The sequence below is a fragment of the Anser anser genome (genome assembly GCF_964211835.1).
Source record: "Anser anser genome assembly, chromosome: Z".
In the NCBI taxonomy this organism is placed as follows: domain Eukaryota; kingdom Metazoa; phylum Chordata; class Aves; order Anseriformes; family Anatidae; genus Anser; species Anser anser.
In genome coordinates this window covers 87,428,801-87,441,503 of record NC_139723.1, presented here as the reverse complement: position 1 = coordinate 87,441,503, position 12,703 = coordinate 87,428,801, and the positions used below count along the sequence as shown (strand labels likewise).

Here is a 12,703-nt window from a genome sequence, read left to right as displayed (position 1 = left end):
CTCCCCCAGGCAGGAGGCAGCTCCAACCTGCCCCTCGCTGCCCGCGGGGAGCGCCCGGGCTGGGCGCTGGGAAGCCGGGCATCTTCCTGGGCATCTCTTGCCAGTCGGGGGGTGACGGGGTTCAGAGATGCTGCCGAGTGGCAGCTCCGCATCCAGCACGGGAATGGTTTCCCTCTGCTTGCGGCCCTCCTCGCCCCTTCCCAGGGCTGCTGCCGAGGGTTTGGGGTGGCCGTGCCGAGTCCCCGCGGGGTGCGGGGTGCCTGGGGGCTGCAGCCCCACCAACACACCGGTGGGGGCCGGGGGGAGGCCAGCCCCCGAGGCAGGGACCCGCCGTGCTGCTCCTGTCCCAGCCACGGGGGGCTGGGGAAGGAAAGGGGCGGCAGCGCTGCGTTGTGGGGGAAACGCAGGCAGAGACACAAAGGAAAGCCAGAAAGTATTAAATATTTTTAAATGCCTGTTTTATTTTACAAGGTGCAAATATTACACTTTGCAGTTACGTAGTAAATACCAGATTACCAGGTAATTACGCTCAAACATTACCAAGTACTGTACCTGCAAAAATAATTGCCATATTAAGGGCAGTTATTCAGTCCCTCGATAACCCTACAGTTTAACAGTTAGAAACAAATATATCATTTATTCTCTTCACATAAAAGCTACCGACCGTTCAGGTATTGCATATGATCAATAGGGGTTTTTAATGGAAGTGCTGCTGATCTAACCTAATAACCAGAGTATCACAAAAGGCAATAAGCAGCTAAAACCAACATGTGAAGCAAAGTCTATATAGCAAGATTGGGAGCCGTTCCAGGGCCCCAAAGGGTCTTCAAATCACTTTATTTTTATGGGGTAAACGTAACCACGTCAAAAACCAAACTTGACATTTTAAAGTGGTTTAAAACTCACTGTAAAACCTTACTCCAGGCATGAGCTTTCTTTACAAGGTCTCAGCCCTGCAGCTATTGTTGTGTCTGTGTAGTTCGGCTTTCCTGGGTTTATTTTCCATGACTGGGTTGTTGTGTTCTTTTTTTTTTCTTCCCTATTTTTTTAAATAAGTTTTATTGATGTTCTTTTCTTTAAAAGTATATATATATATATTTTTTTTTTATTTTTTTTTTCCTCTTTTCATTCTATACTATGTAGCAGGTCTGGCTGAAGGGTACCTTGGCCATACTGTGTAGCCACTTCCTTAGCACACAAAGCTGCATTTTCATCAGAATAGGCCAAATTAAAGGCTGGAGCTGTAAATATAAACTCTGGGATTTATAAGGCAGTGTCGGGTAGTTTGGTGGCCACCTTCCGTTGCCTTTCAGCAGACGTCTCCATCCCATAGGTGTGCTTGCAAATCCTCCCTTCGAAGGCTCTAGAAAGCTGTATTCCTCTCTGAGCGCTCAGGGGAGGGATGCAACCAGGGTCAGGCAGGGGCCATTCAGGTTTTGGGGCCAGGTTTAAGGGGAAAAAGGGGCTCTGGACAGCAGTGAGCTCTGCTCATCTGCCCTGGCACAGGGACAGCTGCTGCAGGGGTAAGGATGGGGGCGAGGAAGGGGTCGCCTGGCAGCAGGAGCCCACCACTGGCCTTCTCTTGCATATGCTGGGGTGTCACTGAGCACAAATATTCTCACAGAAAAGTAAAAAGGAAAAAGGCCAGCCTTTCCCATTTGGTGTGTGTGATGCAGCTCGTTACTCGGCGCCGGTGAAAGCACGCTGTGTCCCTGCTCTAAAACTGCGCTGGTCCGAGGGATGATGCTCAGCATGGTGACGGCGCCTTGTGGCCACCATGCCCAGAGCCTGGAGCGTTCAGCAGGCAGCCCACGTAGTGCTGGCTCCAAACCAGCATCTCCTGCCGCCGTGACTTACAGGAAAACCATTCCAGGGGCTGGGAGCAGCACGCGGGACGCCGTGGGGATATGGTTATGCATAGAGCGAGCGCAAGGAAATCTGTCTCTTTGTGAGGGAGAAAATGTCATTCCCTACTTAGCACTGCTTTGCATATTCTTTTGTAAACACAAAACTGTTGTTGGCAGCAAAAATTGCTTTTCTGTGGAAGTTACAGGGTCACGGCGCAGGTGGAACAACACGGCGGTGACAAACAAGGTTGGCCGTGCTCATCTGCAGCGTCAGGGCAGATGCTGCCCTCAGCGAGCTGCCCCCACCTCGTCCCTGCCTCGTGCAGGTGTCACCGAGCGGCTGGGCAGCTCGGCCGCCGGGGCTGGTGCAAAAGGAGTGCTTCACACGGGCGCAGCTCCTAAATCCCCAAGGGCCAGAGCCTCTGGGGCGCCCTGGGCAGGTACAAGCGCCTGGGGACCAGACCTCTGCCCTCAGCTCTCCTCCTTCCCCGTGCTCTGGGACAAGCAGATACCAAGGGCCAGGGGACGAGCACTCCCGGCAGCAGCAGTGTGCCGTAAGAGGAGGCTGTGCTGCAAAGGGAAAGGCAAAAACTGCGCTGCGGTGCTGGGGCTGCAGCAAAGGGTGGGGAAGGGCTGCGGGGGGGTGGCCGCAGGTAGGACGGGGGAGGCGGCTCCGCGCCGTCCGCGCCCCTCCGAAGCGCTGCGTCTCTGAGCAGAAGTGGCTAACAAATCTCCATATGGCACGCGGCTCGTGCTGGCGGCCCCAAATCGAGTTAGGATGAGTAAGAGGAATTGTACTTCATTGTTATTTTTAATATTTGAAACTTCGCCTATGTTGGAGGCACGACATTGCTCAGCGTGTGAAGTACACAGAAAATAGCAGCTAGTGGCATAATCCCCGTTTCAGAGGAATCCAGGGAAACGTCACAAGGAGAAGCACGTTCCAGAAAGGATTTTTTTTTGTTGTTGTTAGTTTTCAGTGGCTCTAATATTGGTCAAAATGTTGTAAATCTGAGGTAGAAAATTCTATTAGTATCTCATTCGCAACAGCCTTAACTGTGAAGAAAGAACTGGATTACTGTGAAGGGAAATGAAGGGTTTGTGTGCCAGACTGGGGGGAAATCCAGGAGCGCTGCCGGCCGCAGCCTGTGCGGACACAGGCCCTGGGGGGCTCTTGCCACTGGGTTTCCACCTGGGCTCCGACCTCGAGCAGGGTTTCCTTCAGAGCTCAGTGGGTAGAGGCCTGGAGCTCACGGGCATTTTGAGCGTGCTGTTCTGCAGTAAGAAGGACTTAGGCACTGCATCACCTTGGCACTGACCTCCGGAGTCAGTCCCAGACCAAACACCATGGTTTTCGGAAAGCCCCCCCCCAAAGCTGGGACTGGCCACAGCGGCGGTTAAATAGGACTGGGGAATATGGATCATACGGTGCCTCGGGAAACTTTACTCCCCATCTAGAAAATCGGTTTACAGCTCTTTGAGACGATAAGACATTCTCTGCCCTACTTAGAAGTGGGGCAGATTTCCCAAAATGTTTTGGTATTAAAAGATACGTCGAAGATCTTACCAGGTCCTTCAAAAGCCGCTAAGCACTGAAACCTGTGACAGTGAGAAGCCTACTTTGGGAAGACGTATCAGGTGCCTGTCTCTAAAGTTTAATTTTAAAGGAGTGATCCCCATGTGTTGAAGTGCCGAGCAGATCAGCACCCAAACCCGGATCCTTGGAAGATTTTTTTGGCACTTCTGAAGCCAGTAGCATTGGGCACAACCCAGACCCATGCACCCAGAGCCAGGCCTCCGGAGGGGAACCCGGAGTGCCCATGTTAGCACCCGTCCCGCGGGACCACGGTGGCTCTGTGGGGTGAGCGAGGCACAGCAAGGCTGCTGGAGCTCGTGCTGGAATGGGGCTCGGTGCTTTCCAGTCACGGTGGTTTCACCCACGCAAAAATGTGTGACAAGGCTTTGGAAGGCTTCGGGCACCGGTAGCATGGCTGAAGGAAGGGGAAGAAGAGGCCAAGGAGGACGGGTGGGGAGGCTGCCCAGGCGCGCGCCTCCTGAGCACCTTCCCTGCCCAAGGCTTCCTGAGAACTTTTGAAAAACTCCATTAGCTCTCTCCGTTTGAAGGTGACATTTATTTTCAATTCTCCCCACAATATGATGATGAAATTACATGAACTTTAAACCAAACTTTTGTGCAACAGGATAAATAAGTCTCGCAGCTGACTGCGCCGATCCGGCGTCAGAACAATCGCGCCAGCGCTGCAATTTTATCATCTTAACAAACGTTTGTTTTCCATTTGCATTTGACAATGGAATTAATAAACTATTTCACCAATTTAAGTTTAATGAAAAGTGTATCTCACCACTCAGCTCCTGACCCCACTTATCTCGTTTATAGAGTTTGCAGTTTACATAATGGTAAAATGAGGCATTTTCTTTACATCATTTCAAACGCCTCCGTTTCCAATTTTCGTGGTAACAGTAAGGGCGCTTAACAACAATGGTCCATTGATCTGGGTTGTCTCTTACCTGCCCCGGAGCCGCCGGGCAATTGTTAAATGCAAAAGCCACAAAACCAGATAACAAAATAGACCATTAGTGTATAAGTTTTGGCCACAATGGTTTCAATAATAATTAATATGCAGGATAGCTAGTCGTGTCACACACCATTTCAGACTCGAATTGCATCTGTCAGTCCAAATTCTGACTATGTACGCGGCATCCAGCACCGAATCTAGTTAGACAGCTAACTGAATTAAAACAAAAATCTACAGATGCATGATAAATGCACAGGATGCTATGTCACACATGAATGACTTCTGTGCAGGCCAAATGACAGATGTATTTCCTCGACTCCAGGCCAGACTCCAGCACAAACCACTCTTCATTTATCAATAATTGGGCCTTAATTTCATTTGGCAGTGCTAGAGCAGCATGCTCAGCTTCCTCTCCAATAGACTAACACTAATTAGACTTTTTTTTGGGCATCAATCTTTTTATTTTATCCTCTAATAATCAACCATAAGCATAGCTATATCTTGCCTTTTTCGAGGGACATGGTGCGCTTTACTCATAACTCATTATTAGCAATAATGGAATGGGAATGGGAACCGTTCTATTATTTATGTCTGAGAGAGAGAGAGGCACGGAGGCAGGAGTGGGGGATCGTATTCTGCCTATTCACATCGAATCAATGTCTCGATTCGTTTGCCACCTCTTTTGAATAATAAATGTCATGTTCTATTAGTCCTTATATACCAAAAAGGAGATTTTAGTTAAATAGAGACTATTTATCAGGGAGATTTTGGGTAGAGTTGAATACAGGCACAGCAATTCTGATGTAAATGTGGCATGCAATATCCAGGCACTGGTACCATTAAGGCTCAGTCCCGAGGAACTGCTGAGCACTTCTGAGCAGTGCTGGGCATCTCAACTCCACTTAAAAAAATAAAATAAAATCAGTTCCGTGGTAATTATGGGCACCAGACTGGACTGCGTTTCTTAACTTCATGGTTTGCTAATGGCAGACAGTAAGATCCCAAACAAATCTGCCTTACTCATTTTTTTTTTCCTACAGCCCATCAGATATGTGTACCTTAATGATTCTGTGATTCTGTGTATGTGGGCATATGTAGATACACACATACATGCACACACGTTTGTAGAGAAATGAAAGAATATGTAGGTGAGAGCGTGCATGCATATGCATAGAGGCAGAGACGGGATAATCTTATAGCTTATTTACACTGCACATTGTGCCATCAAAGGATTTACCCCTGCAGAGTTGAGCTTTGCAGCTAAATTCCCTGCAGTTTCAAATGCAGTGATTGAACTGACCTTGGTTTACGTAAGTTTTGATCTTATCACCCATCTTCCCCATAAGCTCAGAGACAAGCATGATATTCCCAAAGCCTTTTTCTGCCTTCAGGTGACAAAGTGAAAAGGCTGTTCCCATTTGCAGAGAAGACCTTCGCTTTAGGTAAGTGTTAAGCCCTATTGATTTGCTCCAGGGATCGGTGCTGTTCAGCGCCACTCGCGCTCCCGTCAGTGTTTTCGCACACAGCACTGTGTTTATTGGCACAGACTAAATCAGTGATGTGGTCCTCAGGGCTGATTGCTATGCCCAGATGATCTGTTGGAGTTTGCTGCATGATCCAATCTATGGCATAATTGAAGAGGATGAGGAACAAAATTCATCCTTGTTTCACCCCAGTAACTACGCCAAATTCAACAGAGAGCTCTCCATATGGTCCAACACAAGTTAGGTAATGTGTATATTATGCCATAATAAATGAAGTCTCATAGGTCTTAGTGGCTAGTTATTATCAGAGATCTTTCATAGCAATTCATTGTGATTGGAACAGAATGCAGCAACTGGAAAAATGATAAATAGTGCTGCTGTACGGTTATGATAGTGATGGAAAAATCTGGGCTCGCAGTCTTTTGCTAAATAACAATGTGCCCACATGTGTTCGCTCTCCACTTTTGGAAAAATCTAACTGCTCTGAATTCAAATTTATTTATTTCCAGGATGAATGCAGATGTATTTCAAGGGCCTCTTCCTAAATAAGCTGTGTAACTCCTGGGAGACATCTTTTCCCAGAGGGTACGAAATCTGGGAGTGCTCATTAGCTCTAGTGGCTGTTCCAGCAAGTGAGCGAAGGCAAAACATGCCTGGGAGTCAGACTCTCCTTTCCTTTTAGTTGGTGCCACCCAAATAAAAGCAGTGTTTAGACTCTTCCTTAAGGTGTCAAGCAGTCCTAAAGCTTTTTTTTTTTCTTTTTCTTTATTTTTTTTTCTCCTCTGGTTGGAAACGTGCTTAGATTCGTATCTTCCTCCTACTTCTTTGTTGTTGTTATAATTAAACTCTTTGTGTAATAAATTCACTGAAAAAAAAGTTCAGGTGGAAAAGTCATATCATGGAGTAATATCCCATGGGGGCAGTGGAAGTGCCGTCAAGGATGCATTTAAATACAAAGTACTAGTAAAAAGTTGTTTTTCTCTCCAGCTCCATTTCCATGCCCTCAGTGCACTAAGTAGCCACATATTATATTGCAATTCTGACAAATTATAGCGTTCCTTGTCGCTGCTACTCTCTACAGCAAGGAACTTTATTGTCAGTGTGATACCTGCCTTGCTGACTTATTTATTTCACTTGATGGGAACAATGAGGAGGCTCCTTCCCCCTGGTCCAGGCGCTCCTGGCTGTTAACTTACGCCCACGGCCTCAGCGAGTAGAGAAGATCCAGCACTGCCCCCACATCTGCCAATAGCCTAGCAGACATGCAGCCCAAATGTTTGGCACAACCACCAAATCAGGGCCGCTTACCCCAAAAGAATATTTTTCCTTTCTTGTTATTTTATTACATGTGATTTTGAAAATATAGATTTGCTTCCCAACCTTACCATTGCTTTCTAAAGTAACCCCAGAGCATCAAACGCTATCTATATATACACTCATTTTCACCATAAAAGCAACAAGACCAAATCTTCAAAAAAGTCCGCTCCAACTCAATAGATTGATTACCAGATTCAGCTCCTGATTATCTGGAAATGTGCAACTGCTTTTTCTGTCCATTGACTCAAGATGCAAGCCTGCCACTTAAAAAAGATTTGTTAATGAGGTTTCAGTGCCACTGGGCCCTTAACATTTCTTTTTTGCCTATAAACTAATTTTATTGTTTTACCGTAGTGAGGAAAATTGCTGCATTTGTCTCGGAATGAAAAATATTGCCCTATGAAAGATAAAGAGCTGATTAATAAAAGAAGGTTTTTAAAAATATATTATTTTGGGATAAAAACAAAGTCGATAAGCTCAGGAGCACTAGGGAGCTTTTTTACTTCCTTCGCGCTTCTCCAAGTTCAAATCTCAGCCCGAAACACCGGGAGAGGGCTCGAGCGGCCGACGTGCTCCGCGGGTTTCTCCCGAGCTTGGCCCGCAGGCTGAAACCGTTCGCGCCTGCCGGGTCCTGGGGAAGCTCGATGCCTGGAGGAGCGGCGTCGCTCCGGAGAGCAGGGTGGCGGTGGCACGGTGGCCCGCACCCAGCCCTGCTCCACGCTGCCATGCCCGCAGGGACCCGCGCCGCAGGAGCGTCCCCGGGGCGCCCGCCGCACCTTCCCTCCCGCTGCCCCCACTTATCGATACCTTCCTCGTTCCCAGACTTTTCTGGTCTGTTACCATGGCAATCCCTTGCCTCAATGGGGCCCTTGTGAACTTGTTTACCATCCCAATTATAACATTTTCAAATCCAGGCTGATTATGACAGCTCTGTGTCGCCCATCTGTGCCTGATCTGATCAGCACTTCCACAACAATACGTTGGCAGGTCACCACCGCCCGCACCGCGCGCTCCCCAGCAGAAACGCAGCGCGCTCGGGTAGATGCTTGTGGGACGCGGAGGATCGGCTGCTCAAAGCCCAGCCTGCGAGGCAGCCAGGGGTCAGTGCCACGTCGAGAGGGCAGTCGCCATGCCGGCACATCCAAATCTCCCTAGAGGGAGGTAAAACACAAAAAGGAACTTCTCAGCTGGCTTTGGGATCGTGGCCCTTCTGTGCATGAGCCGGTGCGGCCCTGCAGAGAGCAAGGTGCTGGTGCAACGACACCCAGGCTGCGTCCGGCCAGAAGGGCTGAATATGAGAAAAAACATGAGAAAAATATGAGAAAAATATATATGAGAATATATATGAGAATATATACGAACATATATATGAGAATATGAGAAAATATGAGAAAAAATGTGAGAAAAATGGGTGAGATGATTACATCAAGAAGAAACCAAACCACATACCTTCTCCTTCACCTCTTTTTATGACTACTGTTCAAAAAACAGCATGGTTTCACATGCTTTGTAAAGAAACCACTTTTTCCAGTAAAAATGCAATTTGTCCAGGGCATCGGACATGGCGCAGCCCAGGTAAGGTTCAGGGCATACCCATCGCTTTTTCCAGTTGACAAAAACCAGCCCAGCTCTGAGGCGCACAAACCCTTCTTCAGATCCTGCATATTCGCAGCTATATTTTGTGTGGAAAACCTGTTAATTTAACAAAGAGGATGGGGAAGGGTACAAGAAACCAGAGGCCTTAACATATCTGCCAGGGAATAGATTTGAACGGGTCTCTTAATCCTGCGGGCAGGAAGCTACCGAGATCCATGGCGGAAGTCACAGCCAAATACTTTCAGGCTAGAGATAAGCAGGTTTTGGTACAAATTTTCAACAGGGATGAAAATTTAGCCATTGGAAGCATCTAGCAAGAAACATAATGGAAAGTCTGTCCCTTCAAGTCTTAAAATCAAGACAGATATCCTTATGAAAGGGCTGTTCTAGCCCGGCAGCAGGACTGTGCTGGATGCAGCTATTCTGGGGTTTAGATTAAATTAAATGATGATAATGGTTCCTTGTCTCTGAATCTGTAAAAGAAAAGTACACTTAAAAAAATATGTTCTGGTGTCACTTGTGCCAACTTGTGACTCAACTGCAACATGCGCATATTTCTCACAGTTGAGGATTTTTCCAAATAACTCCGTGTTCTCAATAGGTTCATTATGAACCTCTGAAAGAGCATTGTTAGCATCAGCCTGGGACCGAGCCTCCTCCCGCTCCATTTCCGTCCCCTCTCCAAATCTCCTCCGTCGCCGGGAATGCTGCTTCCACTGGGTTTTCCCAATGAAGATAAAGCAAATCTGTCTGTCAGCATGTGTCTGATTAAGTATTTTCTTACTGTGCTTAAAAAAATAAAAAGTGCTTTGGCTGGTAACCGGGAAAGTGCAATGTTGCAGATGTCCAAAAGAAGTTCCTGAGACACCATTATAAAAACAACATTGCTCTGGAAAGGAACAAAACAAAACACAACAGGAATTCGTGTTCCCTCGACGGAAACATTACAATGCTCCGTAGATACCACGATAACTGGCTGAACACTTGCTTGGCGCTTAGGGATGCCTGTCTCAGAAGACATCGCTTTCCTGTGTACCGACAAAGCTCTTCCTGTGCAGTTTCACCGTGACGCGGCGGAGCATCACCCCCTGGCCCTTCCCCAGCAGAGCTCGGGGCGCTGCGCACAGCCTCTGAGGCAGGAGCTGGGAAAAGCTGTGCTGTGGCTCCTCGCGTCATTTAAGAACTGAAGGGAATTCTTCTTTCAGAACGGATAGTAAAAAACGGCCTTTTTCTCTTTCTCTGACAACTATTAAAAGGCAGTTTCAAGGCCGCACCTAGCTTCCTGCGCAGGAGCAGCCTCCAGGTGGGGGACGGTAGCGTCACACTGCGCGTTTTCTGCCAGGCTGGGGTTTGCTCCCTGGGAGGGAAGGCTCCTGCATCCCTGCCGCGGCACTGCCAGCTTTCCCCGGGGAGCCGGCAGGGACACGGGGCAGGGTCCCAGCCCGAGGTGCTGTGGCTGCGGGCAGCCCGTGCCACCCAGCCCGGCCGGTGGCATTGCCCCCCCGCCCGGAGCCCAGCATGGGTTTGTTCTCTCAGTACAGACACCACCGGAGATCATAGGCTTGAACAGGCTTCCAAAGCACCAGTGCTCTCTGTTTTTTCTCTCATGTCATTTTCATCCCGTTTCTGTTTCTCTGCTCCAGTTCCAAATTCTGGAACAGGAATTGGGAGCGCTTTGCTTATGAGCAGCAGCGAAAGCCACCGATAACGGAGTGAGCGGGCAGCACTGGCACGGGGACAGCCGAGCAGCAGCCGCTGAGCTGCGCATCGCACCCTCCTCCTGCCCCCGGCCGGGCTGCCTGTCCTCGTGCGGGGAGGAAGAGCTCCGTCCTCATCCTCTGCATCTGCCTTCCGCGCGCGGCTGCACAGCGCACGGCCATGTGGCCGTGGGGACCTGCCTCTCCTCAGGCGATTCGCGGCACCAGAAAAATGATGGGGTTTGGGGTGGTTGGCTTTTTTCTTTTGCAGAGCCATTTCCCGTTTTTGTTTGCCATTAAAGCCTAACTTAATTTCAGATGTGCCTGTGGCAGACCATTTTAGTTAAACGCCGCCTTGCCTGCCAGAATACTTCTACCGTACTTTGTTTTTTTTTAATCCCACTAAGCTGAGAACATCTTTTGCTTGGTTTGGAGAGACACAGCTGAAAAAAAAAAAAAAAAAAAAAAAAGAGCACAGAAGGCCTGGTTTTAAAAATGGATGTGTCTGTGCGCTGGGGAGCGAGCTCCCTTCTCTCACTCGTGTCGGTGGTGCTGCTCGCGTCCGCAGGGCGGAGAGGGGCAGTTGCAGAGGCTTCTGCCCTGCCACTTTATAGGGCCTGCCAAAAATCGAGCTGTATGAAGGAGAAATGGTGTCTCCCTTTCCACAACACAAGCTGCCTTCCTTGCCAAAGCGAAGGGAGAGGAGAGCAAACCGTGGCGGTGACAGCCTCGTTCCCTGGCCGCGGGAGGGGACGCGGCCCGAGGGTGACTACAGCTCAGCCTCACGCCTCCGGTGCGTGGTGGCTTTCTGGGGATACTGAGTGCCACTGCTTTTGTTGTAAGGCACGGTGGTTTTGCCTGCTTTATTATTTTTTGTATTTTAATAAATATTTATGATGCTATTATTAGGTTGTAAGTTGCTGCATTATGCTACTAAGAGAAGTTCCTGGCAAAAAAAAAAAAAAAAAATCATCTAAAATCCTCCCAGTCCCAAGCTCTGACAAATGGAAGAAACCCTGGTTCCAGTTTCCCTGTGGAGGGTTCCCTGTGCCATGGCACAGCCCTGCATCCCATTCCTGCATCCCTTTCCCACCCGAGTGCAGCCCAGGCCTGCAGCACGGCCGGGGCGGGTGGCACTGCGGTGGCTTCGTGGGGCCGGGGCTTTGGCGAGCACAGGCCCTGGGTACGCCTGCCCACGGGTGGGTTGGAGCTCTGCTTGTTGATCAGATGATTCATCTTCCTTGCTGGGTCTTTGCTTTAGATCCGATTTCCAGGGCATTTGAAAAAACAAAGCAGAATCAGTTAGGTTACCTAAGTTGATTACCGTGTTTGTTATTTAAAACAGAAAACTTCTATTAATACATGACAAGGCAACCGCCTCTGGTCCTTCCAGGGGACGCAGCTGTGTCCTCACGCTCAACCCCGAGCCCGGCCACGCTCGCCCCTTCTCCCCCCCCGCCTGGTTCTCCCCCTGGCTGGGTGGTGGCCGTGTCCCAGCGCCGGGGGCAGCTCCCGCGCTGGGGGTCCCCTGGCTGCGAGTCGTGCGGCGGGGCTGCTCGTGAGCATCCCCAGCACCTCCACGGCACCTGGCAAGTGCCAGGGCCCCTTCCTGCTCCCATACAGCCCGGGCTGCTCCCCCAGCCCCTGCCCTGCGCACACCAGAAGCCCCTTGGTGCTCTGGGTGCTCGGGGAGGAGGAGGAGGAGGGTGCTGCTGGATGGCAGAGGCGCTCTCAGCGCACGGCTCTGCACCGAGTGTCATGCTGCACATTTGGCTCTGGGCCCAGGGCTGGATTTAGTCATACAGTGTTAATTTTAAATTCTTAAAAATACCGAGAGGGAAGCGGGGAGGGCAGCTGGAGGACTCTGTTAGTGTCGGCGAGACAGATCCATCTTTGTGGCACAGCAGGGACAAAGGCAGGGAGAATCAGCTGGTTTCTGCAGCGTTTGAGCATTTTGCTAGCGATGGGCAGGGGGCAGGCGTTGGCCTCGCCTCATGCCCACGAGAGGGGAGGTGCCCTCAGCTGTTGGGGCAGGGGGCTTGCTGCCCAGCGCTGTGGCAACCCTTAGTCCTGCAGAAAGGTCCCACTGCCGCCAAACCCATGGCTTCAGCCAACAGCGGGGGCTCGCGCCAGCCCCACGGCCGCCCCAAGGGATGGGGCTGCGTGCCCCCCGGCCCGGGACAGCTCCCGCAGAGCCGGCGCTGACACCAGGGATTGCATAAGGC

At 49.9% G+C, this 12,703-nt stretch overlaps 1 long non-coding RNA gene across 1 annotated transcript in view; it reads left to right on the top strand.

Annotated features, from left to right (window-relative positions):
* The window catches only part of LOC310889065, a 28,072-nt gene that overhangs the window by 855 nt on the left and 14,514 nt on the right, over nucleotides 1-12,703 (top strand). The gene's annotated exons all lie outside the window — the stretch shown is intronic.